This window comes from Pristis pectinata, chromosome 25, assembly GCF_009764475.1.
Source record: "Pristis pectinata isolate sPriPec2 chromosome 25, sPriPec2.1.pri, whole genome shotgun sequence".
Classification (NCBI taxonomy): Eukaryota; Metazoa; Chordata; class Chondrichthyes; order Rhinopristiformes; family Pristidae; genus Pristis; species Pristis pectinata.
In genome coordinates, this window is record NC_067429.1 from 12,221,494 (window position 1) to 12,247,083 (window position 25,590).

At 38.1% G+C, this 25,590-nt stretch overlaps 1 protein-coding gene across 1 annotated transcript in view; it reads right to left on the reverse strand.

The window, feature by feature from the left end:
* The window catches only part of LOC127582961 (signal transducer and activator of transcription 5B-like), a 107,052-nt gene that overhangs the window by 51,696 nt on the left and 29,766 nt on the right, over window positions 1-25,590 (reverse strand). The window contains 1 exon segment of the mRNA XM_052038619.1: window positions 7,944-7,999. The gene's annotated coding sequence lies outside the window, so the exon portion shown is untranslated.

A 25,590-nucleotide genomic window follows, 5' to 3' on the forward strand; every position in this document is an offset into this window, starting at 1 on the left:
AAGGGCTGCAGTTGTGTAGATCGCCTGGTAGTTCCCTTGTAAGTAAGGCATTATCTGAACTTGGACACTTATCACTATTTCTTCAAAAGCTGGAACTGTATCCCAACAGTGGTGTGACAACATCATCATATTGACTGCAGTTGTTCAGGGGAGCAGTCTCAGCTCAGCTTTCATCAGCAACTAATGTCAACACCACCAACATGCCAAGTTTGACAGAAACTATTGTGTAGTAATTAGTCACACTTTACAAATGCCCAAGAACACTCCCTCCCTTCTAGAATGTGAAAGAAATCATTAACATAACATTCCTTCAGACTTTCTACAAATTACACTTGTTTTACACATTTATTTAACTTTGAATAGAAACCATAAAGTTCAAATTTTGACAGGTCCATTAAAAGTAAATAGCAGAAGATTAACAGAATCTTACAAGTGTGCATTTCCTTAGGTACCAAAGTAAAAATAGATTCAAATAGAATTTTTACAGGACAGGTGGTGGTCAGTCATCTCATTGTGTTGGTACAGAGTAATCCAGCTAGGTTCATTCCCCCCACTCTGTTTTAACCTTCAAAATGTTAAATTAATGGAACTAGCTTAGATGGGCATCTTGGTCAGCACAGATGAGTTGGGCCAAAGGGCCTGTTTCTGCACTGCATTACTCTAAGAAATTTTCATGATTAGTCTGATTGCTGGTTCTTGTGAAGAGCACTGTGTGGGAATTAGTGGAGAGGCTGCCTCATAGCTCCAGCTATCTGGATTCAATCCTGATCTTTGGACTTTGCATGCCCGCTCTGTGATCATATGGCTTTCCGATGAGTGCTCTGGTTTCACATCACATTGGTCTGTAGGTGGATTGGCCATTGTAAATTGCCCCTAGTGTGAGGCAAGTAGAACAACTTCTGGAAGTGGGCGCAATTGCTAAGAATGTGAGAATAGGTTACAGGTAAAATTCTAGGGGAATGAAATTGCTCCGTGAGCCAGCACAGACTCAATGGGTCAAAATGGCTCCCTTCTATGATGCATGGGAACTGAAAGCTGAACAGAAGCTCGATGAAAATGAGTGTGTGCAAAAGTCACAAGACCAATTTTGCATATTCAAACTCCTCAGCAGTTTACTTTTATGTAAACCAAATAGGCTTTAAATCATTAACTACAGTGTTATCTCTTATTAAAAATAATGGTATAACAAAATTGACACATTGTGGTTAATCACCAGACAAAACAGTTAATTAGCAGTCCACAAATAGGTGGTCCCAAAAACATATAAATACTTTATTCAGGGTCACTAGTAAAAATGGGTCCCAAAATTTCTTGATCATTGGAAATTCGGGTTTAATATTCTGGTTACCAGGAGTCTGATCAAATCAGGCTTTAGTGGTGGAATTTCAGCATGTAATACACTTTAAGCATTGGGCAAGAATCACAAATCAAGTAATTTGTCTACTGGGAAAGACTACTAGTACTCAAAGCAAATTATAGTCATGGAATCAGTTTACAACTACTTATTATTCAAGAAGTCACAAGGATGCCACTGAATTGACCAGCCTGACTAAACATTCAATTAATGATCAGAAAACATTAATTCAAAACATTTTCATCTATTGAGTACTGATCAAGGAAAAAGTTTACAGCATATGCATAAATGAAAAATAACCAAGTTTGAGATGCTTGAATAACTAACTTGCAATTTTGAGGCAACAGGGTCATCAATACCAAATAATAAAGCTTGTTGGTACAATCTGCCAACTCTCCAAAATGACAAGCCAGAATTTTTCCAGCAGTGGAAGTACCTGTTTACATAATTAAAGGTATTGCCAACATATTGCTAAGATATCAATTTCATCAAAATGATCTACAGAAAAACTAAAGACAGCAACATATTTCCCTGCATGTTGCTGCCTAGACTGCACTATCCAAATGAAATAAAGTACAAACGATCTCTTCCTCCACATTGCAATTTTGACTCAACATGACGCACAGAAACTAATTCTTAGCACTTGTATAGCACATTAACACGATCAACAATTGCCCGTAGAAACTCCATAAAGATGGTATCGCCATTAACCCACAAGACTGTTTATCTAAAGAGCTAAATGCTCCACTTTAATATACTCCTACTTAAAGTTAACTCATAACCACAAACACACCCACTTTCAGAATTTGAACAAGGAAAATTGACACCACAAGTCTTATTTTTAGACATATTATATAATCCAATAAAAATATTAACAGCTAACATTAGTGTTATCTTTTAAGGCATTTCACATTTAATATTGATACAATAAATTCACACTGAAAAGTAAAATAGGAATCTCCAGGATTTTAAAACTGAACATAGTGGGAAACAAACTTTGAATTTCCAGATAGGAATTCCTAAGATCAATTAATACCCTCCATGAATCAAACCAGCAAAAAAAAAAGCATTCATTTGGATTCTGTTTTTTCTGTGTGTCCAGATTGGCTAGCTGGTCATAAAAGCCATGAATGGAATTCAATCCAAAGAATATTGTTTTGATTTCAATGCATCAGATAATAAAATTTGTAAATCACTTCTTTTGATCGGTTTATGTTAAATAAACAAACTGCTTTCAGGCATAACAGTCTGATGAAAGAAAGCTACATGGTAAAGCTGAAGAACTTTGACAAGAAATTTTGTGTTTGCTCTCTGTCCTACTACAGATTACCCAGATTCTGGCTACATAAAGGAGACTTCTTTTTATGTGAAATGAATCCAGCATTAACTGCCAACACAAAGCCACAGAGACACAGCCTCAAAGGGTCAGAGACCTAGCCTCAAAGGGTCAGAGACCTGGGTTCAACCCTGGCCTCCAGTGCTGTGTCTGGAGTCTGCACATTCTTCCAGTGATTGTGCGAGTTTCCTCCAGGTGCTCCTATTTCCTTCCATATCCTAAATATGTGCAGGTTGTTACATTAATTGTCCATTGTAAATTGCCCCCAGTGTTTTAGTGACTGGTCAAATTTGAAAGGAGTTGATGAGAATGTGGGGAGAATAAAAAAATGGGAGGAATTAGTGTGAATGGGTGGTTGTTGGTAGGTGTGGATTCAGTAAGCCAAAAGGACCCATTTTATAAATGGCACCTTCCACCCTGCCATCATCTTAATTATATTTTTTTTTGAAAAGGTGGTGTGCAATACACATTTCTTGAAACACAATTTAACATTTACTCAAAAACCATAAGAATAATGTCATCAGCATCTTGGAGTCATTGAATTATACAGCATAGAAACGGTCCCTTCGCCCCATCTCATCCATACCAACCAAGTTGTCTAACCTGAGCTAGTCCCATTTGCCTGCATTTGGTCCATCTCTCTCTAAACTTTCCCTGACCATGTACCTATCCAAATGTCTTTTAAACATTATAATTGTATTCACACCTACCACTTCCTCATGATTTTATAAACCTCCATAAGGCCACCTCTCAGCCTTGTTCACTCCAGGGATAAAGCCCCAGCCTATCCAGTCTCTCCTTATAACTTAAGCCCCAGTAATATCCTTGTGAATCTTTTCTGTACCATTTCCAACTTAATGACATCTTTCCTATAGCTAGGCAACCAAAACTGCACATAATACTCTAAGTGTGGTGTCACCAACATCTTTTACACTTCTACCATGGACCTCCCAACTCTTGTACTCAGTGTGCTGACCAACAAAGGCAGGCATGCCAAATATCTTCATCACCCCGTCTCCCTGCGTCACTACTTTCAAGGAACTATATATTTATTCCCCTAGGTTTCTGTTTTGCAACACTCTCCGAGGCCCTGCCATTTACTGCGAGAGTCCTACCCTGGGTTAACTTACCAAAATGCAACACTTCACAGATGTCTGAGCTAAATTCCATCTGCCAGCCCTTGGCCCACTTTTTCAGTTGATTTAGATCCTGCTGTAAATCTTAGATAACCTTCTTCACTGTCCACTGTATCATCCACAAACTTACTAACCATGCCAACTACATTCTCATCCAAATTGTTAATAATAGATACGAACAATAGTGGACCCAGCACCAATCCCTGCAAATACACTGCTGGTCACAGGCCAGCAATCTAGAAAAGAAACCCTCACTACCACCCTCTGACTTCTTCCACCAAACCAATTCTGCATCCAATTGGCTAGCTCATGCTGGATCCCATGTGATCTCACTTTCCAGACTAGCCTACCATGTGGTACCTTGTCAAGGGCCTTGCTAAAGTCCATGAAGACATCGCCTACTGCCTGGCACTTGTCAATCCTATTGGTCATCTTTTCAAAAAAATCATTCAAATTTGAGACATCTCCCACACAAAGTCACGCTATCGGTAATCAGGCCTTGCCTTGCCTTCCCTTCCCGAATGCGGGTAGATTCTGTCTCTCAGTAACTTTCCACCACTGATGTTAACCTCATTGGCCTGTAGTTCCCTGGGCTTTTTCTTGCAGCTCTTCTTAAATAAAGGCACAACATTAGTCAATGTAATCACTCCCTTTTTATTTCTGAGTTCCACCCATACAGCCTCACTGGCCTATTCCCTAGGAGTACAAGTACTGCTGCAATGTTCTCCCTCATCAAAAAAGCAACTCCCCCTCCTCTCTTAACCCCACCTCTATCCTACATGTATCATCTGTACCCCAGAACATTGAGCTGCCAGTCCTATCCATCCCTCAACCATGTTTCTGCAATATCTATAGTATCCATGCCCCGAGTTCACCTGCCTTACCCATCAGGCTTCTTGTATTAAAATGTAGCAAATTTCCCTGCCAGCATATTGGTCCTCCTCTAGTTCAAGTGAAATGCATCCCTCTTGTACAGGACACATCTGCCCCAGAAGAGATCACAATAGTCCAAAAACCTAAATACCTCCCTCCTGCACCAGCTCCTCAGCCACACGTTCATCTGCCCTACACCTCCTATTCCTACCCTCACTTGCATGTGAGTAATCCAGGTATTACTGCCCTTGAAATCCTGCTTTTTAACCTTTTGCCCAACTCCCTATATTCCCTCCAGGGAAGGCAGGTAGTGCAGGTATCCACCTGGATCTTTGGTGTGACTACCTCCCTGAGACTCCTGTCTTTAACATTCTCTGCCTCCTGCATGCTGGTCAATGACCCCATCTGCCACTCCAACCGATTCACATGGTCCGAGAGGAGCTGCAGGTGATCTCACATCCTACACAGCCGTGCCTCTTATAAAGAGGACAATGAAAAATCCTACCTTGACTTACTTTGTTATTGCTCGTCCTCCTCACCAAAGCATGGACTTTGGCCAATAACAGTAACACCTCAAACCTCAATAGCAACTCTGCTTGATCTTTCCTCTTTCACAGTAACAAGACAAGCAGCTCCTCACCTGATACACACTTTTTAAATGGTCTCTGTTGCTCCTCCTCCTCCTCCCTGGGCCTCACAGTAACAGGACGTTATCAGTCACATGGTTGCAGGACCCCAGCCACAAATAGCTCTCTACCTCATGGCATACAGTATGTATCGGTTAGATATTTTGTTTTTCTTAGAAAACCTACTACTTCAGGATATTTTAATTTATATTTCTCCCCCACCTGATTATGGGGCACTTTTTCAACCTGGCTATGGGCAACAATTTCCAGATCTTGGATAATGGAATATAGTACTTGGATCTCTTCCAACCCTTTTGGGGCCTTCACATTGGCAGTTAGATTTTCCTCTCTCTCCATGAAAACACTATTTCCTGTCTCAACTCTCACCAACACTTCACAAGCTGGTCCTACTCCAGAGGTATGCAGCATGAACTCAAGGGAAATTAACCAATTTGAAAATAACTTCAGTTTCTTTGGTTTTATTTTTAAACATCTTTAAAACCATTTGAGATGATGTGATGAATTCTACAATGTGATTATCAACATTTGAAAATCAATATATTGTAAAATACATATTATAAATACTAAACATAATACAAATAACTTTTTCAATTTCTGAAATTTGAGGATTTTCCACAAAACCTTACATTGCTAATAACAATCTGCAGTGGAGGACCCACTTACGTGACCAATGTGACATTTCTGCAAACTAGCTGGGATCAAATAGAATGTGTAAATCATGGTTCAGGCATTGCATTAACTTGACTTAGAGATACCAACAAAAATCTACACTAACACTGCAGTGGATTCTTGAAGGATAGTTGCAAAATTGAAAGTGCCATCTCTCTGATAAATCATTAAACCAAGAATCAGTCTGCACTCTTGGATAGATGCAAAGGACACCATGATGCTATTTTGTAGAGAGCCAGTTAAGTTATCCACCAAGACTTCACAAAAGATGATTTGGTCATTATTGTGCATATAACAAGACGCCGCAAGCAGCAAATTATGCTGTGCTTATTCCATTCCAACAGTGAATATGTAACAACACAACCATTTCATTGATTCTAAAGCATTTGCATGTACTGTATATATGTGTACACACCTTTTCAATGACTGGAATGTTCTTTGTTCATGAGGAACATGTCTATCATGCAGATGACAGAGTAAACCATACAAGTGAAAGTCTAAATTACACAAAATAAAAATGGCACTTTAATTCTCCATCCCACTTCCACTCTGACCTCTTGCACTGTAATTACAAGACCAGATTTCATTCACAAGTTTATTTCAGTGCAAGATGTATAAATTTAGCACTGTGTGAAGGAGATAACTATTTTGCACCAACTTCACACCTGCCTTTCTAAGACTCTTATCAATTCATCTTAATTGCATTTTCGGCTTGCCTGCCTGTAGCCACATTTTGTCATTTAAAAAATAACCCACCGATTAAACAAAGATATTCACAAAAATGATCAAAACACACAAAAACAAAGTGAAATAATATTTCTACGAGTTTGATTTCAAAATGGAACTAACAGATTGTATTTTTGAACACAGCAACCACACAGACTGTAAAGTACTTGAGACATTAAGCTAGTAAAGTATATTGTATACATTAAAAGTCCTTCTACTCCTCACTGGACCTTTTATTTAATCACACGTTGTTCATCATTTCTCCCCAAATATTGATGCAAGTTTCTTCTCCAGTAGGCATGTATACTCTCCGTTCTCACATACAGTTTCTTCACAATTTTCTAGTTTCTAGCTCTGTCTTTTTCTTAAAAAATACACACACTAAGAAGGATGGTGATACAAAACATACACTATGTCATGGTGAGCAGAAGACATTAAGACATGGAATCATGGTAACTTGGGGAACAGTATGCCAAGAGATAGTGTGGAGGATAGTGCAGAAGGCTAGAAAAAGCAAGTGGCTAAAGTTGAAAGGGTTGGGTGAAAGTAAACTGCAAGTTTGTTAGGTGAGGGAGACGATCATATATTCCTTGGCAGAATAGTAGTCAGTGCCCTGGGAAGACTTTCAAAGTGGCCTGGTTTTGGTACCATTAATGGAAGAAAAAGCACTCCAAGTACTGAAAGAGTAGAAGTTCTCAAAGTGAATCTGAATACTGGGAGGATTCAGGTCATTGAGGAAATGGGAGCAGCAAATCCCACAGCCTTCATGGAAATGTTTAGATTATATGGTGGTGGCAACAGAGTACTGGTGTAGGAATCACAGGTACCATCAGGACAGGGAATTGCAAGGAAGTGTTGAGGCCTGCTGAAAATCGGGGTTTGGAATATGTTAACATAAAGGGAGGCAAATTTCAGTTGAGGAACAATCAACCATACGACGTTGTTTTTAAATATATGGTTTAATGATATCAGTGCTCATGAAGGACAAAAAGTAGACTTTTTTGTTAAATTAATGCACCCACACTGGCAATCAAGAATGTAATATATTAGTGCCTTAAAGAACTGATATTTCGTAACATATAATTTCACATTACTCTCTGAATTACATGTTAGCATGCTTTCCAGCCCATATCATTAGGTAACACACTAGAGAAACTAAGTGACACTAATACTTGTGTATCATTAAGAAATAATGCCCTTACCTTTTAATTGCAGCCAGTGTTAACATGTAAAGACAAAGGTGGACAACGTCTGGAACCTGTATCAAAACAATGATGAAAATGTTTCTGAATAAAAGTTCGCAACTAGAAATAGTATTCAAGTTTTAGAAATTGACATTTCTTTGTAACAATGGAGGAGGATGGGAAACTTGAACTTTGTGAAATCATACGGCTTAACTATATCTCTAAAAAAATATTTAGAGGATAGCACTTTATTACAGAATTTCGTGAATGATGCACACCTTTTTAAACAAATATTAATAACTATCAACCTACAGGTACAACATTTCTTCATATTACTATACTAAACCAGTAGGGGACTGGAGGAAAACAAACACACTGATAAAAACTAAATAAAATCTATAAATGCTACATTAGTGATGGATGAAATTCAGTACAAACTGGAATCCAAAATGGATGTCACACATACTATAGATGGCATAAAAATGTGTAGGTGGAAAGGATCTAGGCGTTGTGCAAGCTGAGTTTGTGAACATGGCAAAATAGAACAGTAATAAACCAATAATATCTCCAGCAATAAATTAAATGGAGTTTTCAATTATATTGCTAAATAAGCACAAAAGCAGAACATTCACCTGATGGACCAAGTTTGTATGAATATATTTTACAAGACAATTATATTTATTTGTTCCAAATCTACAAATACTTTATGACATTCCCCTGATTATACCTTTTGTCTCTCTCACACCCATTCGTCAATCAAACCCTCTTGCAGAAACTTGCATTTATCATATTCTCTCAAGCTTGGTCTCACTCCTTCGAATCCTTAGAAATTGTGTCTTGTGGTCCTTGAGTTATCTGATCATGGAAATAATTCCTATTTATCCCAAATGCATCTTGATTTTGTACATCTGTCAAATCTCCTCGCATCTTTCTTTTCTTCAAAGCAAATAGTTTCAATTATTCCATTCAACTTTGTAGCTCTCTTCCTGGAACTGTTTTAGTTAAGTCTGTTAGGGACTGTCTCAAGGATCTTCATGTTATCTCCTAAAATTAGTGTCCAGAATTAGCTTAATCGGTATGTTACAAAGGTTCATCATAACACTTGCTTTGATGAAGAATCATTAACCTGAAGTGCTAACATTGTTTTCCCCCTCCACAGATGCTACCCTGCTTAGTAATTACAGCACTTTGATTTTCTTTCAACATAACCTCCCTGCTTTTGCAAATAGAGGCATAAATTACAATCAGAATCCCAAATGTTTACCGAATCACCTCTCAAAGAGCTCTGTAATTTCAAACATATATGCACATATACACATCTCATTACCCCAGTACATCCTCAAGAACTGTGCCATTTTGTCTGTCCCCCTTTGTTTTCCAAAACCGCAGTTGGGAGAGCATGTAAAATATAGTAACAAAATACTTTTCTCAGGAAAAGAATTCTAACTGCAATCGAAAAGCAAGACTTAAATGAATGTCTGTGACTCAGTCAATACCATGCCTTGAAATAATTAAGTGATCAACCAAGATTACCAGTTTAGCATGTCATTCTTGTAATCCAGGAGACCACAATATGAAATCCAGAAAGGCTGCCTTCTCTGGTTAATGGGAGAAAAGCAAAAAAAGGCAATGTTGGAAATTTATAATTAAACACACAAAAATGGTGCAAGTATTCAACAAGAATCTGTGAGGAGAAAGGACAACGACCTAAAACATAAGTGCTGTTTTTCTAAGGGTATTACTAACTATTGATATTTACCTTAAACAGTTGTGGATTACATATATGAACTTCAAAAATGAAGAACATTTATACATGTTACAAACTTGAGTACATTCAAATGGGGGCTTGTTACAGAAAAGATGTATTGCCTCCAAAGTTTCACATGCACAAGTAACCACTACAAATATGAAAAACTGGGAGTGTCTGTAGCTGATAGCAGCTGTGTAGCTCACACAGCTCAACTGCGCAGCTAACAAAATTCCAAAGGGAACAAGTGAAGCAATGTGGTTAGCTTTCCAAGTTTAGATTATAACAGTATTAGTATATCTAAGTTTTACCTTGCCAGCTTTCTCCACTCTTAGTTGGCTTCTATAAGTGGAAGGCTGGAGGTTAATATGTGCCATACAAATTTATGAAATAGCAATAATTTTATATGAATAACTAAAACTTCTACAAGTTAATTTGACCAAGATTACAAGTCCCACTATTTGTTTTGAATAATAATCTGATAATCACTGATAAAGCTGTATTTATTCTCATCCTTGATTGTTTTTGGGAAGAGAATGGTAGCGCTTCTTGAACCACTGCACTTCATCTAGCAAAATGAGGAAAATTTATTTAGGTAGGCAGCTCCAACATTTTGATCTCTTGGCCTTAATAATAAAATACATTTCCAAATCAGTACTAAATGGGATTTGGAAGCAATGCATCTCCATCGACTTGTAAGCCTTACTCTTCTAGAAACTGGAGATTTGGGAGGATGTCAAAATTTTAGCAATGTTCTGTGGTGCAAGTCATGGTGGGAGAGGATTTAGAAACTAGTGATGCAAGTAATTTTGTCCCAGCTCCAGTGATTTTTGAAGCTGTAGTTATCCAAGCATCTAAAAGAGTACTTCATCACATTGATTTTTGCCATAAAGGTACTGAGACAAACTGCTGAATACATGACCTCTTGCTTGCTCCAGTAGTCACAGCATCTATGAGGCTATTCTAGTTGAGTTTCTAGTCAATGTTGATTGTCAGGATGACAATGACTAGGAACTCAGCAATGGTAATTTTTTTTTAAAAGAAGTTCACAGGCAGTCTTCCATTGGCAAGACATTGTTAGGAACTTGTGGTATGAACGTTATATGCCACTTGTTAGACCAAGCATAGACATTGCCCATGTTTTGCAGCTGAAGGCAAAGCCAATTGAGCCGAACACATTATTAGCAAACAGGTTCACTTGTGTCATAATTGAGAGAAACTGAGGTCAACCAAAGTAGTATGGCTGAGGATGCTGCCCTGTGGTACAGCAGCAATGTTCTGGGGCTGATATAATAGGCCTCCAATAATGACCACCTTTATGCTTTGGCCCAGGACTACTGGAGAAATTCCTCCATCGAAGATTCTAATTTTTTTTTATTTACAGGAGGTCCTAAGCATCATGCTCAGTTCAATGTTCTTTTGATGTCAAGAGTGGTTACGCTCTTTTCGTAACTCTGGAATTCAGTTTCATCTAAGTATTGAATGGTAACTAATGAGGTAGGCATTCAAGTTGCCTTGACTGAAACCAAACTTTATTTAGTAAAATACTTGATGGAAATTTGAGGAAAGTATTAAATATTTAGAAATATTTAAATACCACTGCAATTGTTTCCAGAACAGAACTTTAAAACTCTTCCAATAATGACTTTAAAAAAAATTGTATAATTTAAATTTATTATAAATTACAGTAATATTTTAAGTTCATAATCAGTTTTGAAAATTACAGTATATTATTTAATACGTAATTATGTTAATTATAGAACAGTGCTTAATTTTCTGGACTTTTGGCGCAATACAAGATTAATAAGGATAATTGCAATGAATACTGTACTATTGAAGTTATATTGTAGTAAATGTATAAACCATGATAAATTGAACTATACAATTCAAGAAGAGCCAAAACGTGATATCCAGCAGTACTTAGTTGACTGCTTTGTAGCGTTGCCAGGGCAGGATGAGATTGAGTTTGAATCCAGAGGATAACTCCTGTTTCAATCATTATAGCCTTCAGTTTAAAGACTCCTGGAGTTAATTTCAATTGTCTACTTTTATAAGCAGTTTTCATTTCACTGTACCTTTCTGTACTCAAGCTGCACAGTGGAGTTATTAAGCCTTAAGTACCTAGACACATCCTTCTTATTCATGTCCATTATCTTCCAAAACTCAACTGATCTTCTCACAAAAATAACTTCCCAGTCTCTTTATAATTTAGACCCAGAAGCACCAGAAACATCTTTGGTACTGATTCCAGAATTCCCTTCTTCAAATGTTTCAAAGTCTTTCCAAAAGCAACTTGCCAAAAACAGCCAAAATTTAAACTTCTTGCTTTTTCAACTTTAAGTTGCACATTGATATTTAATTAGCCCGGCCATAGTACTGAGGGCTTGTTGTCCAGAACGTGCTGCATCCTTGGCCAAGCTGTTACAAGTGTACAGCTACACATTGTCAGGTAGATACCAATGTGAAAGAAAGGAAAAAAAAATAAAATCGCCCAAACACATCCTGTCTACAAAAAGGACAAATTCAACCCGGCCAATTACCACTATTAGTCTACTCTCAGTGATTGGAAGGGATAATCAATAGTTCTATTAGGCAATACTTGTTTAGCAACAACCTGCTCACAGGAGCTCAGTTTGGGTTTGCCAAAGTTACTCAGTTCTCGACATTACAATTTTAGTCCAAGTGTGGAGAACAGAGCTGAAGTGAGGGTAACTGCCCTTGACATCAAGGCAGTATTTGATCAAGTATGACACCAATGAGCCTTGCCCAAACTGGAGTCAATGGGAATTTGGTGGGGGTGGTAGTAGAACCATCCGCTGGTTGGAATAATACCTAGCATTAAGGAAGATGATTGTGGTGGAGGTCAATCATCTCAGCTCTCAACCACAGGACATTTCTGCAGTAGTTTCTCAGGGTAGTGTCCTAGGCACAACCATCTTCAGCTGCTTCATCAATGACCTTCCTTCAGTTGTTAGCTCAGAAGTAGAGATGTTCACTGAGGACTGCACAATGTTCAGCACCATTCACAACTTCTCAGATTTTGAAGCAGTCCACAACCAAATGCAGCAAGACCTGGACAATATACAGGCCTGGGCTGAGAGGTGGCAAGTAACATTCATGCCACACAGGTGCTGGGCAATGATGATATCCAACAAGAAAAAATCCACTGCAAAGCCCACATCCGTAATTCTATTACAGAGCCAGCGACCTGGGTTCAATTCCTGCTGCTGCCTGTAAGGAGTTTGTATGTTCCCCCCATGTCTGCATCCTCTGGATGCTACAGTTTCCTCCCACATTCCAAAAAAGTACAGGTTAGGAGCTGTGGGCATGCTACGTTGGCGCCGGAAGAGTGGTGACACTTGCGGGCTGCCCCAGCACATTCTTAGCAAAGCAAAAAGACGTATTTCACTGTGTGTTTCAATGTACATGTGACTAATATCTCATCTCATAAATAAAGTTAACTGCTCTGTGCATTGATTGTATTCAACAGCTTACAATCAGTAATCGCAATCTTTTTCTCGGAATTCTTTTCCTCTTCCATCATAGCTCATGTCCTCTTTCATTATGCCCACATATTATGGCATTTTGTTAATAATATTAATCCTTCCACCCTTCTACCTTTTAAGATTTCTAGTTTTCTTAATGTGTTGACATAATTTAGATCAAGTTGTATTTAATAGTTTCCAAGTTCTTTGTGAGATGGTAATAAAGATGAATTATTACAGCACAGAAGGCAGCCATTCAACACATGCCTGCAACCAGCTCGATGCAAGCAAAATCCAGTTAATTCACTCTCGTCCTCTCCCTGAAAATTCTTTCCCCCCAGATATCTATCCTGCTCCCCTTTAACTGCTACAATTGAATCTTCCTCCACTATTAGCCCCAGCAGTGCATTGCAGATCCTAACCACCTACTGTGTGGAAAAAACACAGGTTCTTTTGCCAATAATCTACATTTTATGTCTCCTAGTTTATGAACTCATTACTAGTTTCTTCTATCTTCTCTATTTAAATTCTTCATGATTTTTAGAATCTCTATCAGATCTGCTTGCAAGCTCTTTGTTCTGAGGAAAATAACAGTCAGCTTTTCCAGTCTGTCAAATAACTGAAGTTTCTCATCCAAGATCATTTTAGTAAATCAATTTTGCACCCTCTCCAAAGCTTTGACATCTTTCCTAAATGTGGCACTTTAGGAAATACAGACAACACTCCAGCTCTTGAAGTCTATTACTATTTCTCCTTACAGTTCATTACATCTCAAAGTTTTGTATTGTCTGCCATTTTGGAAATTATGTCCTGTACACCTAAGCAAAAGCAGTGGTCCTGGTACCCAATCCCACCGTCACCTCATCAATCTGATAAACAATCTTTTACTACTACTTACGAGTGCGGTTTCCTGTTACTTAGTCAATTTCTTTTTGTGCTTCTACAGGCATTTTTATTTAGTGGCCGTCAATCTTGATGACAAGCCTATAATGCCTTTTGAAAGCCTATACAAAAACATGAACTCCGTTTCCCCTATTAACCCTTTCTATTACTTCAAGTTGGACATGATTTGCCTTTTAACAAATTTAGGGTGCCTTTCTCTGCCAATTCTGTTCCTGATTATCATTCTTTTAGCTTCCCCACAACTGACTCCTCTATACATACTGGATTTATCCCTACAATCTTCTTGAACAAAAGTGTAATATTCCTGTTTTTCAGTCATCAAGCTTCACCCCCAAATCAACAGAGGATAGAAGATCATGGTCAGAAACCCTGCAATTTGGCAATGTCCCCCCCATCCCCACCCCCCCCCCCCCCCCAAAATCACTTGGGATCAGATGATTTAGACACAAAATGCAGCTAGCCTTTCCAGGACCTCCATTTTATCAATTTTTAGCTCGTCCAGATAGATCATGCCCTTGCGCATTCCAGGATTCCAGCACCGCAATACTCTCCTCAATCAACATTGCCACTTGTGTTTCCTCCTTCCCTATCATTTTTCAAAACTTTATGTTCCAGAACATTTTGATCTTTCCTTCCCTTTTTAGCCAGGTCTTTGTTACTGCTATATCATAATCTCACATGGTTAATTACATTGCAGCCAGCCAACCACTAATAGGATTCTCTCACTTACATACATACTGTAAACTTCTTAAACCATTTAGTGCTCACTCATTTTGTTCTGTCCAAAAAACAAATCTTTGCTGTGGTGTTATATCTTTCCAAGTCTTCTTTTCCTTCTCCTTTCCAGTGTTACCTTTGTGTGTCTAAATTCTGCCAAATAGCTTAAACCACTGTCCTGTACAGAATCCACCTCTTCCAGAACTGGTTCCAATTACCTAGAAATCCAAAAAATGCCTTTCCTCTGCACCCTCTCTCCAGCCACATATTTACTTGTGCCACCTCTGCAATCCACACACCCCACCCCCACCTCAAGTTCTAGCACAGGAGTAATCTGGAGATTACAACATGAGGTCATACTTCCAAATGTGTTTCCCAACTCCTTACAAGAATATCTGGAAGACCTCATCACAACTTCTTGCTTCATTCTCCCTTTCTAAAGTGATATCCTTAACCTAAGGGATGCAACCTGACATCCTGGTATTAGTTACACCTGTCTGCTTCCCCAAATGCAAAATGCCCTGAAATTATTGGTCTCTCAACCTCCCTTCTTTCCTTTACATTTGAGCCAAACATGGTGCAATGGTCTTGACTCTAGCTGCACTCACCATGGGAAACCTCCCCCATCAGACTCAAGTGAATACTGGTTCAAGAGTAAAGTGTCTCTCTCAAGACATCTACTTGCTCTTTGTTTTTTTAATGTTTGGCAGCCTCCCATTCCCTCTTGCCCTGCATTCTTGAAATGTGGGGCGATTAGCATCTGAAATGTGTTATCCAAACACATCATTTTTGTAAGAGCCAAAGTTGGTACTTCTGTAGCTGACATTTTCTACACCTCAGGTTCTCTGCGATCTAGAAAGCATTATGGAGATCCCACATGGTGCAGAATATGCATCCCACTGGAATGAAGAGCTTCTAGTTAGTAGATTAATTCAACTAACAATAAAAATAATTAAAACACTGTTACTATTACTTACCATTTTACTTAGCCTGAAGACTTTTCCAAATCCCAGCTCTTTGTTTAAACCAAAGGTTGGATTGAAGTCAGAGGCTTTATTCACTGTACTCTTTAAACTCAAAATATTCTGTAGCTACAGCTTTTAGCTACGTAATATAATAGGTTCACTGTGAGCCAGTTTCACTTTTTAGTGCCATTCAGTGTATGCCAGCACCTTACGTTTTGAACTGATATGAAAGTGAAAAGACAGGAAGTGCTCAGATCTGTGCTAGATAACTATTGCATTGTAAATTGGTTACACAGGTTCCTTTTAAACATGAACAGTACTGCAAGGTCTCAACTAACATGAAAGTACACTTTTTTTTAAATCTTAGAGATAACCAATTTAATTTCAATTTACCTCTGGATTTCAAAACATTAGCTCATAATTAAAGTGCTCCATGAGCAGTGTAAACTTAATAAGATCACATTAGAAAGTATGCAATGCATTTGTATTTTGCAGTACATAAAAAGCAGTAATTTTAAAACTCTAGTTTTATCAAAAATTTAAAATAGCCCGATATACAAAGTGCCAGGCCTCTATCTGAACTTCACCAAACCAGGAAGACTACAGCACAATTAAATGCCTTATCATAAACAATTTGGCTACTGATGAAGCAAATTATATAAACTCATACTGAATTATGCTCTCCTAACTTAGTATGCCATATCTTGACTGACTACATCTTTGCAAGTTTAGTACCATCTGATGTGGATGTCCAAATAATGAGTAAAACCTGAAAACAGAATGCTGGATATAGTCAGATCAAGCAGCACTTATGGAGAAAGAAAATTAAAAAATTTCAGGTTCTTTAATCAGAACGAAGTAAATTTAGAAAGCAAATGTGTTTTTTTTAAGTTGCCGAAAACGAGGTGTTGAGAGAACAAAAAGGAATGCTTGCTATAGGGTGGAGACCAAGAGAGATTGAAAGACATACTGTAAATGGTGTCATGCCAGCTGAGAGAGAGTGGAAGTTTGTTAATTGCGGTTGATCCAGAGATGAGATGCAAATAGAAGAAAATAGAAGGGAGAGATTTTGGGAATCTGAAATAAAACAAATGCCAAAAAGACTCAGTATCTGTCAAGAGGAAAATGGAGCTAATGTAACAGATTAATGACTTTTCATCAGACTGTCTAGTTCTGATTATAAACTTGAAAAGCTGGTTATCTTAAGTTGTTGAATTCAAAGGTCCTGAAGGATGAACCAACTTTGAAGTTAAAAGACCATTCCTAAAGCTTACATTGAGCTTTGTTGAACCAATACAAGAGACCAAAGAGAGAAGTTAGAGTGGGAGTGGGTTGGAAAATTAAAGTGACAGGCAACTCGAAGCTCAAGATTACCCAAACAGACAGAATGGAAATGCTCTGCAAACTGGTCATCCAATATGAAGAAAACCACATCATGAGCACTGACTGCAGTATACTAAACTGAAAAAAAGCATCAAATGAATCATTACTTCATCCAGAAGCAGTTGGATCCCTGGAAGGTAAAATGGGCAGGTGTTGTATCTTTTGTAATTGCAAGCGGGTGCTACGAGGAGGTGAGTGCATGGTGGCAGAGATGAGAAGGGGAAGCAGAGAGTCAGAGAGAGAACTATCCCTTCAGAAGGCTGGAAGGGGAGAAGGGAGAACATGACTTGTGGTGGCATCAAGTTGAAGATTATTCATTGAAAATGGAGGTTCATGGGGTGGAAAGTAAAGGGGAATGCTATTATTGTTCTGGGTGGGAGAAGAAGAGGATTAAAATGAGCGTGTTAAATAAAAGATGTAGTTGAGCATCTCAGCAACTGGTGGAAAATAAACCATATAGAAAGAAAACAAAATTCATCTTTGGAAGCCCAGAAATGGAAGCAGCTCTCCTTAGAAGAGATGCAACAAAAGTGAAGAAACTGGGCAAATCTGACTTGTAATTAAAACAATGAATTTTAAAGGTTCCAGGTTCAATCCTGATTGTCAGTTGGTTGATAAGGCAGCAGAATAGTACAACCACTAAAGAGTATTACAACCTGCTTTAACAACTATACATGCAGATGATGCAAATACATAGTTAGTTTTAGTCAGAGATGCAGTTGGTGTGTGGATACTGCATATATCGCACATGCGGGTGGGTTTGGACACAGTTTTAAAAATCACAAAAATCATGCAAGGAGAGGATGAAGCTTAATCATTCCATCATACAAGATGATCCAGTATGTACTGACCAGACTCAAAGGTGTCCATATAGACATTACTTGAGGGCTGCTATTACCCAAAATAGGAACAGTCACCACCTTCAAAAGATGACAAGGAAACCAGAACAGAAACAGAACAGATCAAATTTTGCCATGAGACTGGCTAAAAATTAATCTCTGAAATTTTCCAATTCTTCCTATCCAGATTGAGACAGGAAACAAGTGAAGAAAACTAATTAATTTTAAATTAATAAAAATTAAGAATAAGGTTTAGAATGATTACATTGGGGGTATAGTTGATAGAAAAAGCTAAAATTGAAAAACATTTTGGTACCCAACATCGACCACATTTAGAAAAAGGTATTTGCACACGCTGGGGTAAAATTGTTTTGTCCTTCGTTTAAATTAAAAGTTGTGCAATACATGCAAACTTCTGGGCAAGTGATCCTGGTTCCTAATGCATTCACGTTGACGCAAATTTCTTATGAGCATGTTCATAGCTGCATAAACCATTCCTGAATTTGGTTAAATATGCAAAAGATCCTGCTTCAGGCCAATACTACAGAGTAAATGAAAAACTGGGCAGGGCACAAGCCATGCAAGCTGTGATGTTTCCGCTGTTCGAGGAATGGTTGAAGAAATGAAAGGAAGTGTATGCATATCCCAGCTCGAGAGTATTACCATACTCTGTTCATTCCCCACTCACAGCATTTGTTTCCATTCACCCCTCAATGATGCAGCAGGCCCAAATGTGATACTCAACTTTGGATCATCTACCTCAATAGATAAGGCACCATTTTCTTAGCAGTACTCTGCACCAGCCTACTTTAACTACTTATTGTGGGGCAAAAATTTATAAGACAAAGTTACTAAAAATGATTGTTGTTTAATGTGTTTTAATTTTTAGTTCATTTACTTTAATTTTATTATTTTGGTTATGATTATTTTAGTTGGTTATGGCTAGAATTAATTCCTGCCTGAGCAAGGACCCAGGCCCGCTGGAATTTGCCTACTGCCGCAACAGGTCTACAGCAGACAACTTCACGGGCTCTCCAGTCTGCTTTGGAGCACCTAGACAACAGCAAAACATACATCAGGCTGTTTATCATCAATTAAAGCTCAGTATTCAACACTATCATCCCTCAGTATTATTCACCAAGCTTCAAAACCTGGGCCTCTGTACCTCGTTCCGCAACTGGATCTTCAACTTCCCTATCGAGAGACTACAGTCAGTGCGGATCAGTAAGAACATCCCCTCCTTGCTGACAATCAACACAGGCGCACCTCAAGGATGTGTGCTTAGCTCACTGCTCTACTCTCTCTACACTCATGACCTTATGGCTAAGCACAGCTTAAATGCCATCTATAAATTCGCAGGTTTTGATAAAATCTCAAATGGCGACAAGGAAACATACAAGAGTGAGACAGATCAGCTGGTTGAGTGGTGTCACAACAACCTCGCACTCAGCACCAGCAAAATCAAGGAATTGACTGTGGACTTCAGGAAGGGGGAAGTTGGGAGAACACGCACCAGTCCTCATTGAGGGGTCAGTGGTGGAAAGAGTGAGCAGCTTCAAGTTCCTGGGTGTCAACATCTCAGAGGATCTATCCAAGGCCCAATACATTGATGCAATCATGAAGGCGGCACTCCAGCAGCTCTGCTTCATTCAGAGTTTGAGGAGATTTGGTATGTCACCAAAGACACTTGCAAATCTCTATAGATTACGGCGGACAGCATTCTGACTGGTAGTATCACAGCCTCATGTGGAAGCTCCAATGCACAGGATCACAAAAGGCTGCAGGAGGGTTGTAGACTCAGCCAGCTCCATCAAGGGCACAACTCTCCCCGCTATCGAGGACATCTTCAAGGGGCGATGCCTCAAGGTGGTGGCATCCATCACTAAGGACCCTCACCATCCACGACATGCTCCCTTCGTTACTACCAGAGGTGGTGGTATAGGAGACTGAAGACCCACACACAATGATTTAGGAACAGCTTCTTCCACTCCACCATCAGATTTCTGAATTGTCCACTAACCCATAAACACCATCTCGTTATTCTTTTTTTTGCACCATTTTGCAATTTACAGTAATTTTTATAGCTTTACACTGTGCTGACAAAACAACAAATTTTACGTCATGTAAATCTGTGATACTAAACCTGATTCTGATTTTAATATTTTTAAACATTGTTCAATGCCAGAGGCATTTAAAAATATTTAAAATCAATGATGAAATTTACAAAGGCCCACCCCAACTTTGCATGTTGTGAAGGCAATACAAAAAACAAACGTTTCAGAGCAGGGCCTTCTCTCTGCACCACCTCCGATTAGGTTGCTGGACTCTGGGCTGTGCAAGGTCAGCGAGATAGGCTCTCTGCATTCAAGCTTGGTACATAGTCAATTACTGGCACAGTGTCCTGGCTGGAATGACAGTCCCACTATGTTTCTCTTTTAAGAACACAACTTAGAGACTAATAATAAAATGGATCCTTGCAGATTCAGGGTTGCTGCTGCCTACATCACAATGTACAATTTACTCATCCACCATCTTAAAAAAAGTGGATTATTTTCCATAGAAGGCACACATAGGTAACAAAATACAGGTCAATACTATGTTAATCATTAACTTTACAGGGACAGGTTTTTTTTCCAGTATTACCAGTATTAGCTAGTTCTTTTAGGAGTAGGCATAATTTTGCATAATTCTATTGCCCTCGAACAAGAGAGTGAATTGAGAAAAAAAAAAAATCACAAAATAGTGTGCTTACAAATATAATTTTAGCCTATGAACTTGGTTATTTCAAGTTGCATGAAATGTTATGCAAATTGCAACAATGGTAGTAATTTGATAACAGAGCCTTAATACTGCATGCCTATTTAGTCTTAGCATCTTATAAAACAGATACTACATTTATTACCTATTCGTAACTGACCTGAAAAGATAATGGTGGAATGTTTCATCTTTGTACATATTTTGATAACTAAATGCACAGAGCCAAACATACACTATTGAACTGTAGAGTACACATCTGTGATGTTACTGCAAAATATCAAAAAGACTTGAGAGGTAAAAACTGCTAGTTTACACGTCTTCAATGGAACAGATGGAGGAGTGCAAAAGTTTCACGTTCAGTTAACAAGCTCAGGGGAATTGTGCAATCAGAATGTCCACGACTCTTTAGTCTTGGAGATGTCTGCAGCCATGTATTTACTGCTTTTACTACTCAAAGTATCAATAATTTAGCTTCTCTCATGAGCCAAACAATGAATTCCACTGTGCAGGGATAAGTCAAACTTTGGTGCTTTTAGTCATCTGCTAAAGATCTACGTTAGTTGGCCTCAATAGATGCCTTCTACAGAATCAATTGAAAAACAACTCTTTTGTCACTTTCACTCTGAAATAATGAGGACTTCTACAGTAAAGCCATTCTGTCCTTGACAGATCCTCAGATTCTAATATGAAGTTGTGTTTCAGTAAAAAAAAAATGTAGATATCAACAAAGACACAGCGAGTACCTTTAACAGGATATGAAATAAGACTAGCAGAGCATAGGAGTCAACCCAATCCAATGAGTCAGTCCCAAATGTTAAGAACAATACACTCAATCTTGCTAGCATGCTTTCATCGCACTACCAGCTCCCCTACTGCAACCTCAAGATTCTACAAGTTTCTCATTTATTCAATTGCCCAATTAATCTGTCTCCAGCAGCTTATCAGACAGGGCATTCCAAACCTTAACCAAACACTGCTGATACCAATTGGAAAAAACTCCTTATTTACTTGCGCTGAGGCATAGAAGGTTATGCATCAAGTGATGGGATATGAGAGGGATCTTCTTCACCCAGAGTGATAAGTACCTGGAAGGCACTGGCAGAGAGTGGTTGAAAATGGGTCGCTGACAGCATTGAAAGTGTTTGGATCAGCACTTGATTCACCTAGGCATAGAAGGCTATGGACCAAGAACTGGGAGATGGTATATGGAAAGGTGCCCACTGGTCAACGTGGAAGAGTTGGGCCAGAAGGCCTGTTTTCATGCTGTATGACTATGATGATCTTCTTTGAAGATAGAGAAAAAGTGTACTTTAGGAAAACAAACTTTAATTAAAACAAAATAAGAACAAAAGAAAACCTAAGTGAAAACTAAAGCACACTGAGATTTTATGGCTATTTGCAACTCCTTTTCTTTGCTTAAAGTCATATGGAAAATAGAAAGCATGAACAGTACTCACGGGTGAAAATATGGATCTCTATCATATACGTTATTTGAGCCAAAAAGCATCTACAGTAAGCTTCATAACTACACAAGAAACCAAGTAATAAGGTTCAAGGAAGGAAGGAAACTGGTATGTCACCACCAATGACCTATACACTAGATTTCTGTTCAACTTTTCCTGCTGGGACAGCAGTCTGGAAAACCTGGGTCACAGATCAAGAGCAGCAGAGAAATGTGTGTCAGTTAACAGGAATCACCAGACAGCTCCTTATATTAGCTAGATGGAGCCAATTTATGTAATGTGGTTCAACAAAGAACTCCACCTGGCCTGTCAATGCAACTACCTAAACCAGGAATATTGAGTAAACTGACTGTAACTGGTGGCTAAAGTCTGCATTTAAAATTACGCAGCAATTTTTTTCCTCAGAGAAATTGACTTTCCAAACAATTTTGACTGCAGAATTCCAGAAATTATATTTCACCACCCACCCACCAACATTTTGGATTTACAGCAAAGCAATTCTTTGTATTACAATTAATCCAGATCTGAATCATCACAATTAATTGCTCCTAGTTCACTCAGTCCCTTCAATTTGAGAAAGACTGACAGAAGTTTGACTTCTTAAAACTATTAAACCCTCACCTTCCCACCAACAGCCAGCACCTTGTTCTTGCGATGGTTAAGACCCAAGGCACAGCTGGAGCCTTCTGTTCCATTTCTTCAGTCATCAGCAAAATATTTTAAGAATGATTTGAAATGCATACTACCCAATTCACAGTTGCACTCATAATAGAAGAACAAAAGGTATTTTTTTGGGGTATTCTTCTATCTAAAAGAAGCACTTTAACAGAGACAATGCAAGGTCTTTGCACTGTATTTTTTTTGAGGGGACAAAGGTTACAGACAACAGTTTGAAAAAAAAGGCAAGCTCTTTTAGGTGAAAATTAAATTTCCCCTATCTAAAAATTGCCTTCATAAATGAAATAAAGGAAACCTACAAATTTTGTTGAAACTGTGCACTTTGTTAGTTTTGTATATTACTTAATACTACACTTCAGATTAATGTTAAATGCATATTAAGTTGTCCCTTATGTTTGCAATATACAATAAAATTTTCATTCCATGCTCACAGCCAAAAGGGTTTCAAAGACAGATTTTCAACAATATTTCAAGGAATTAAAATGAAAATTTCAAACTAATTTACAATTAGCAATTACAAATAAATATCCAAGTACTGCTTAGACTGTAAATTCTATTGTAAAACTACCAATCAAAAGCACTTTTATAACTTTCTTACAATATCCCACCAATCAATGCAAGAAATTATCAGTTTAAAGTTTCAAAGTAAAGCTGGAGTGTAAGTTTTTTTTAAAATCACTGCCTGTACCCTTCAATATATGTTATTCCATGCTAAATACCAAATAAAAACAAGACAAAACTTTACTTGTCAATCAAAATATACGTCTGCTTACATATTGCACACAATACACAGCACTAGAGTGACCTACATGTTGATTGTTCCCCCCCCCCCCCCCCACAAATTGGGATCATTATAAATACAGCTGAATACATGCCCTAATACAAACCACAAATGAAAAAGGCAATCTGATCTGATGCTCATGAGGAAAGCTTAATCTCCAATATTAGTGTAAGAAAACAAAATTAAAAATTTATCATTGAGAAGCACAAGTTAAACCTACATCAATGCAGATTAAGAGCTGTATTATATCCCCAACCCCCACTGTATTAAAATATGTTCGTCTCTGAACCCTCTGTTGACCAAGAGAACATGTACCCTTGCAAATACATAGCAAACTATTTCAGATTTTCTGATGCAACCCATTACACTATTGTGAAACTTGCATACATTTAACCTAGCAGTGCAAAGTGACAAACTTTAATGTGATCAGTCCCTAAATACAAGACCACATTAAAAAAAAATCAGGAACAAAAACAGAACTCCGGAAGGACTCAGCAGGTAAAGCAGCATCCGTGGAGGCAAAAGTTGCAAGCTGATGTTTTGGGTTGAGCCTTGCATCAGGACTTCTACGAGTGTCTCACTGTTCCCTGTGGTTTCTGCCACTATTCTGCTGCTGGATAACACCGATCTGATGCAGGATCTTGGCCCAAGATAATGACTTACACCTTTTACCTCCGCAGATACTGCTTATCCAGCTGAATTTCTTCCAGACAGAGAAAAAAGATTCGACAGATGCTGGAATCTGGAGCAACACACACAAAATGCTGGAGGAACTCAGCAGGTCAGGCAGCATCTATGGAGGGAAATGAACAGTCAATGTTTCGGGTTGAGACCCTTCATCAGGACTTTCTTCCAGTGTTTATTGTTCCAGATCCCAATAACTGCAGTCTCTTTTGTCTTCACATTAAACATCAGTCCAGATAAATAAATAGGACTACATAGCAGTAATAGTGTACCTACACTTCTACTACTTCCATCAGAAAATTTTAGTCAAATTCTAACCAGATTCTGTAATTTTCGGTTAGTTGTGTGCAAAAATCAACAAAAGCAAATCCTTCATAACTCTCATTTCCACAGAAGCTTAAAATCAGAAAACAAATTTCATAGCGCTTTACTGATGCAAATCAGGAAAAAAGCCACAAACACTGCTGGGAAAAAAATTATACATGTAAAACAAACTTCTTCCATGCCAAAAAATAAAAATTAATTTTAGTTTTGAGTAATAAGATTTGATTAAAAATCCTCATGACTCCTGAGCAAAGAACAAATCATTTACAAATCTCATTTGAGCATTTCAATTGCTGTCTTACTAAAAACCATTGATAAAGTTTACAAATTTACTAATACCACAAAATGAAAATAGTCAACTCAATACAATGGCTTAAAAGTGCTAACATCACAAGAACAATAAAAATGATGAATATGTCATTGATTACTAAATTTTTTTTTAACATTGTGGAACTTCAGCATAGAACTCATTTTTATTTTAGTTTTATATTTTGTTTTCTCCTCCCCTACTGGTTGGTAGCAAGAGACTTAAATATAGTATAAGAAACTCAAGGATTAATAACATCCACATGATAATTTTTCATGTAGGAAAAGCAGGAAGAGGACTAACTTGTTGTGTCTCTTAAATGATGAACACAGATATCTAATAAAAGGATTAACAAGGGCAAAACACTAATTAGCAAGTCTAGATCGGGATGTGTACAATTTAGGGGAAATTTTGCAGTAGACTGTCTCCCTAAATTTGCTACTTTGTTCTAAATAGTAGAATTCTGAGAATTCTGTAAAATTAGACTTGCATAACATATGGGGTACTAGTTACAAAACTACAGGAGGTTAATAGATCAATAATTGAGATTAAGGCAGGCTAACCAATCAAAATGACTATTGGAAATACTCAGTAGGTCACGTTCATGATCTTCTAATGAAAGGTTACTGGTG